Source organism: Agelaius phoeniceus, chromosome 2 (genome assembly GCF_051311805.1).
Source record: "Agelaius phoeniceus isolate bAgePho1 chromosome 2, bAgePho1.hap1, whole genome shotgun sequence".
In the NCBI taxonomy this organism is placed as follows: domain Eukaryota; kingdom Metazoa; phylum Chordata; class Aves; order Passeriformes; family Icteridae; genus Agelaius; species Agelaius phoeniceus.
The window spans coordinates 5,051,416-5,058,577 of record NC_135266.1 but is presented as its reverse complement, the minus strand read 5'-3'; the positions used below and the strand labels follow the sequence as shown (position 1 = coordinate 5,058,577).

The 7,162-nt window shown below is 38.1% G+C and overlaps 1 long non-coding RNA gene across 1 annotated transcript; it reads right to left on the bottom strand.

The window, feature by feature from the left end:
• Positions 1–1,139: 1,139 nt before the first annotated feature.
• Positions 1,140–4,037, bottom strand: LOC143693442 (uncharacterized). Its single transcript, XR_013181138.1, has 3 exons — positions 3,924–4,037; positions 3,550–3,662; positions 1,140–1,304 (listed from the first exon to the last, which is right to left on the bottom strand). It is a non-coding gene; the product is annotated as an uncharacterized LOC143693442 (long non-coding RNA).
• Between the last annotated feature and the right edge of the window lie 3,125 nt (positions 4,038–7,162).

Here is a 7,162-nt window from a genome sequence, read left to right as displayed (position 1 = left end):
CATTCAGGTGACCTGCCACAGCTACCAGGCTCAGGCACCCTGTTTTCAGTGCCACATAAATACAATATTGAGTAGTTTGGGTCTTGTCTCTCTAGATTGCCAGTGTTAAAAGTCATTGCAGTACCTACAGGGGATAGGCTGAAGAGAAGTTTCTTTGTTCCTCACTCTACCACAATGAGGAAAAATCCGTACCTGTTTAAAGGAAGATTCATTAGGTGTTGTTAGAAGCTCAGGAGTTTGGCAATGGACATTGGGAAGGAAAGGGTGTAAATTATCCTAAGCTATTATGCACAATTAATATAATAATAACATCAACATATATATAATATAATAATAACATCAAATTATAAGATAAATATATTAATTTTCTGCCTTGCCCAAAACATTTAAGTGAAACTGATGGTTTATCTTATAAGTGCTTGTAGACAAACATTCCGATGAGTCCTGAGGGTTCAACCAAGTATTTACCTGATCTTCTCCTCACATGGATGTAAAACAGTATTGCCAGCAGAATCAGCACTAATGCAACTCCAAGCAGAACTCCAAGGACGATCACTGCTACTCTCCAGGAGGAGATGTTGTCAGTTGATGGCTGAACAGACAGAGCTGGAAATTTAAAGCACATTTTAGGAATGTTAGCTAGAAACAGTAAAGAAGTGGGTGTAAGAAATCCTGGAGCCCTAAGTGACAGCTGTGTTTTACTGCTTGGCAGCTTTGAAATTTTGAATAATATTGAACATGTTTTTGTATGTGGTGAAGATTTGTTAACTAGAAATCTTTTATGAGGGCCCTTGTGGTCTCTTGGTGACACCCATAACAGCTGCTCTGAGGATTTGCTGGAAGGAATGGTGTAACTTGAGAGCCTTTAGATCTTTTAGTGTGAAGAGAACCCATCCTTTGACTCTGGAACTGGGTATGTGTAATGACTCTTTAAAATAGGTCCATAATCTATATTAAATCACTATATGTTCAGTGAATGTTTAAGTATGTTACTTGAACTATTTGAACCTCTTAAAAGAGAGAAGTAAATTTATCCCCCTAATTTAACAGCAGTGGATCTGACCCTTTCATCCCCACACCATTACAGAGAAGCTCTTTCAGCATCACTTACTTTGCACTGCACTTTCGCTCCCAAACTTGCTCCTTAAAACATTACTCAGGCGGGTCTGTATATCACCCACATCCATGGCTTCTTCTTTTGGCAGCAGAAAGAGAAAATCAGCAATCACACTGCCAGGTCTGAACCCCAGAATGAAAATATCAGAGTGGTTATTCCCCAGTTCGGCGTGCATTGCTCCAACAACCTGTGCAAGGTGAAATTGATATTTATTCCACTTGTCAGTCAGCTGAGGCAGAGCAGGAACACAAACATCCTGCACACATCAGGGCACTAAATTTTATAATATTATATTATATATTATAATATTATATATTATAATATATACTACATATTAATAGATAATATAATATTATTTATAATAATGTATTATATAGTAATAATTTATTATATTATTATATTGTATATAATATATATTAAATATATATATTTTTATATATATATATATCAAGGTATTACATTTTCCTCACTTACTACTCTTTCAAGGCAATTGCTTTGGGATAACAAATAAAAAAACTCATTGGAAGAGGATGCCAGAGGGATGCATTGTCTGTGACTGAAAATGTGAAATCTGAGTTTGACTTCCAAACTCCAATCTGTTTAGCTAGTTATCAATGAATAATGCATTAAAACAAGTTGTCCTCCTCCACAAACACATATGGGACCTTGACTGTACAAAATTTGGAATGTACAGAGAGCACCCAATATTTCTAAGTTGTGTTCAGTGTCCCTTAACCTTTTTTAACATGTACAACTAAACTTCAGGCATGGTCCTGCACCCCCCACCAGCACAGAACTTCATGTGAGAGGTTTAAAACTTATTTTTGTCACCAGATCTTCAAAGTCATGACGTTACAGAACACCTTTGCAAAGAGAGACAAGGATGTGATTTGCCTCTCAATCATTCTGGCATAAACCAAGTGTATTCCTGTGACATCAATCAAAATCAAATTAATTACACTGATATCTCCAAAAGTAGAGCCTTGCTTAGTGCTTTCATATGGGTACAAAGCAAGAACAAGCAGTCCCCTTTTTTAAGTAAGACTGGTTGAAATGTTTTTGTCAGGACTGATCTTTTCAGAAAATTAGGTGTTTGATTCCACCCACTAAGAGAAGTTATCTTCTCCCTTTGGATAAATATGGTGTTTTACCTGAAAAGTCTGAAAGATTATTATTTTTCCTAGATGATAACAAACCTTGTTCTGAGTCACTGCTCGGTTTTCTGCCTCCATCTTTTCTATGGGATAAACCCCCACTCCAAACTTTACATCCCTTTAAGTTCTTTGGACAGAGGCTTCAAAAATTATTTTCTTTTCCTCACCTTGATGAGCAGTCTAGATAGGAAACCTGACTTATGCAGGCAACTGTAACATTTCAAAGCTACAGCTACAGAATGGAATATAAAAGAAATAGTTCAACATTCAAACTGGGGGAAAAAATCCAATAGAGAAATTGTCTATATTTTCAATCATGTTAGTACAGCCTCTCTTTGATTTTGCCTTTTTTTTTTTTTTAAGAAAAGCTGACACTTTGCATGAGGTAAAACCTTATTAAAAGCCACTAAAGGAATTCCTGCTGCCTTCAGTCGGGTTGGAGGAAACCTTTTCCATCCACTAAAATAAATTTTCTATCCATGAAGTGGAGATGTTAGCAGTCATAAGACAAGGTTACCTCTGAGTTGGCGTGGTGAGAACAAATTAATTACTGCTTTTGAAATCTGTGGAGTTTCTTAGCTAAAGGGTAAGATCATCACACTAAAAATAGCTGTGTTAGTTATTTAAAGCAGTCTCCCCCAATCTCACAGTAGATTTACCTTTCCAGCAGGTTGATATACATCAGGATTCCTGAGAGGTGTTGAAATTGTTAGGGTTTTTTTTAACATGCTGCTAAAGACAGTTGAGTGGCAGACTGGTGCTTCTGCCTGTCAGCATTACTGGCTCAAAGCTTCCACTTTCTCTCCTCATTTTCCCCCTGAGATGGGGGAAAATGACCCCTTGATACTTTGTCCAATTCTGCAGCCACTTCCATGAGGTGAATTGCCAATGATCTGGACTCAGAGTCCACACTTGCAAGGTTTTCATGTTCCCAAATCTGTGCTGAAATGCTGGTTTTGAGTAACTCCCTTTTTTTGTCTCCACAGGCATCAGTTTAGTGAAGTGGGAGAAAATAAACAGAACGGGATGTTCCTTACAAAAATAGAATTTTAAAGTGCCTTTCAGTAAATAACTTATATTTGAGGATGGCTTAGGGAATGTAACCCTCCTCATTGGACAATAAGCTCCCTGTCCTTTGCAGATTTGGTGCTTCCTGTGCTGTTTTTTCTTTTTCACCTGTCAGAGTCCTGATTTAACAATGAATGTAGGAGGCTAAGGCTGCTAATCACAAGCCTTTCTGAACTTCATTCATTGACAAAGAAGATTGCATCAACTTACCTCTGTTCTGAGTCTTTCAGACATAGTTATGTAGCCTTCACTATCAGAGTTATAAAGTGTATTATTAAATGTCTCGTCTTCCAACCGAACTGTGCAGGAAAATGCTTGGTTTTCTGGAAAAAAATTAAAAAAAGAAGAAACAATTAGGTGAACCCCAGGATTACCTCCACAATTGGTCTTTGGACTTTATTATCTCATGTATTTATAATATGAATTGATAAAAGCAGAAAATAACAACAACAACAACAATAATAACAACAATAATAACAACAATATAATGTATTTATAATAATAATAATAATAATAATAATAATAATAATAATAATAATAGTAATAAAGTGTATCATGTGTGTCTAATGTAGTGGCTTTGGAACCTTCAGAGCTGACTCTCTCCAAGCTTGTCAGCCATCACAATCCTCACAAATTGTTCACCATTCCTGTATTATTTAGGGTGCATCCCACTCCCTAATTCAACAGCCACTCTCCCATTGATTCCAGCAGAAGTAACACCAGTCTGTTAGACTCTGCAAGGCTTTTAAATCCTCCTGAGTAGGTGGATGAGCCCTGAGCCAAAAGAAGAAAGCTTTACATAGAAAAGTCCCGACTAAAATAAAGCTGGAAGCTGACACTGAAGTTTGATGGAGGCAGCTTCTTCACCAAAGAAGTGTGAACTTCAGATGCTGTGTGAACTGACATCATAAAGCAGATGGCAAAATACTCCTGGGAGATACTATATTGTGAAATAATACCCTGCAGTTATGGATAAACAAATGTTGAGGTTCTGTAAACTTACTGGAGCACGCAATGTATTTTAAGTCAGAACAGCCAGTGCTTTGTGCTAAACAAAACTCAGTTCTTTCGAAACAGGAACCAGAATCTGCAAAATAAAGGTAAAAATCAAGAGAATCACTTCTGTGCATGTATTATTAATTCTAATAGGAAAATTATGGAATAGGTGAAAGTCTTTAATTATGGCCAAGGAGTCACCCAAGCAGCAGTTCCTTTGGCCCAGTGAGAACTTAGAATTGCAAATTATAAAATTGGAGCATATCAAAAGAGAGGCAGGTGGTGGGTGGGTAGGTGGTATTTGAGAGCTCACTGAAATAGCACTGAGAGCTCTGATTTCTTATGAGAGCTAAAGATATAGGTTGTGCTATTACATGTTTGTACAACTCAGGTAAACTGGATGGAGTTTTCAGGAGTAAAAGTTACCTGAAATTTATTTTGGAAAAAGATATGAATCATGGAGTCTCAAAACCTCAGTATGCTTGTCTGGATTTGCTAACCTGAATTATTTATGAAGGGTCAAAACCCATTAAAGGCTGGTATTGCAGGTTTTATGTGGTTAGCTCATGGGATTATATCTCTGGTTTTCACAGAATTGAACATAATCTTTAATTTCACACGAAATATGGATGACTTGGTATTTATTGCTCTTTTTAATTAGCTTACAAACAATTTTCTGGTAGGGCACATGGCTCCAGATTCCAAAAGGAAACCATTTTTTATTTTTCTTGAATAAAGTAAAAAATGAAAGCCAGTGGACTGAAGAACTGAAAGATTTCAATGGAAATAATGATAAGAATTCCTTGGCTTTGTGGTCCTAAAGACTAAGAGAGAGGGTAAGTCCATCAGAAGGAACCTCACAGTCCACTGCCAAAATAATTGCCCTGGAAAGGTTTTGAGAATAATCAGACAATCCATTAGAGAGCTCAAAAAAAGGATTGCAACAAGGGCATTTATGTCTTAGAGGTCAAGAAATGCTGGAAGAAAGTAACAATTGCCAAAAGTCAAGTTAGATCTTTCAAGTTATATAAAAAGAAATCCTGAGCACTTTCTCAGCCACTGGGAAAGGATGATAAAGTGCAGCACAGATTTATCAAACTGGATCATGGCAAAATAACCCAGTGGCTTCCTTTGACAGGCTGACTTTTAGATCTCTGCCAGTGATGGAGAAGCAGTGCCAAATGGGAATTTGTTTAGTGGGAAAAGTTTTTTCTAAAGGGATTGGCTAAGGGGAGATGCCAATGGGGAGTTTTAAAAGGAGAAACCTTGATTTAGAGAGATTTTATGTGTCATGTTCCTGCAGCATCAGTTTTAGTACAGAGACACAATTAAACTGTTTGCCTTAATGTCTGTAACCCAGGATGAAATGAAAAAGGTAACAATGACAATTAAGGACTGCCTGCATTCACAAGAGCATGTAGAACCTAAACTTCACACTATCAGAATATTTTCTGGTAAATTTACAACCAAAATGTCCTGGCTTCTGTACAGAATTATCTGTACAGAATAATCCAACATGATCAGAAATTTTACAGGGCAAGCTCTTACTCTTGCAAACTCCTGTTGAATTCAAGCGGTCTCGTCCAAATAAGGGGATGAGTCAAATAAATAAAAAACAACTTGCAGGAATAAGAGTGTGTGAGATCAAATCCAGACCATACTGTGAGTTTACATAAATTAAAAAGGTGCCAGGGTGATGGAGGAGGTACCTGTTCGGACAGTGACTGAAGCAGGATTGCTCTCAGCACAAGATGCCAGTGCCACAGAAATGTTGTACACATGGCCAGGAAGCAGGTTTTCAATCACAGCTTCTGTCTCATTTGTAGTTCTTGTATTGATCTCCTTTCCATCCTTGACAGAGATGCTGTAGAGGCTGCCTTTGCTGCTGCTGCTGCTGCTCCAGCTGAGCTGTATGAATTCTGCAGTCACATTCTGAACTTTGATGGACACTGGCACTGTAAAGTGGGAAATACAGCTGAGAGCAGCCCATTTCACTTCTGCAATTCTACACATTTATTCTTGAAGGAAAAATACTAATTAAACCAATATAAACTCTTGCGTGGTTTTTTGGAGCTGATTTCAGTTTTCTACCTCATTCTCCCCAAAGAGCAGAAGTGAACCATTTGCTCTGCAGACAGAAACCATACATTAATGTACTTTGTTTGCATTAATGTACTTTGTTTGATGGCTCCAAAACACAAATGGGACATTCTGCTTGCTCCTTGCCTTCTTAACTACAGGCAAAGTGTGGTAAATGGTCAGAACTGTACAATGTTACTTTTAAATAATAGAGAATTGATGAGGCTGAGAAAAACATGAGCATTCTGAAATGGACTGGTATTTGACTCATCCTGATATCTTCATGAGGATGGATTTTTAAAATACCACCAGAAAAACCTAAGTTCAGAGCAGTAGAGAGGCATTTATTAAATGTTCTTCATAATAGGGTTAAGAATACTCACTTATCACCAGGGTTTATGCCTGCAAGCAGGCACCCAGTGAACATTTACTGGGTCCAGGAGGGCTTTACCAAGGTGTAGAAACTGGCATAATTATGCATTTCCAGTGATTTTTTCAGGCTTCCCTTTCTGAAATTATATCCAGGGATTTTACCTCACAGCTGATATGCCCAAAGGGGTTCTAAGATCTCCCCAGAGCCGTCTCCAGGCTGAGCAACACCAACTCTTCCAGCCTCTCTCCATAGCAGGGGTGCCCTGCCCTCTGAGTACCTCTGTGTCCCTCTTCTGGTCCCACTCCAACTGGTTTGTGTCACTCTCATGTTGGGGACCCAGGGCTGGAGGCAGCTCTGCAGGTGGGGTCTCACCTG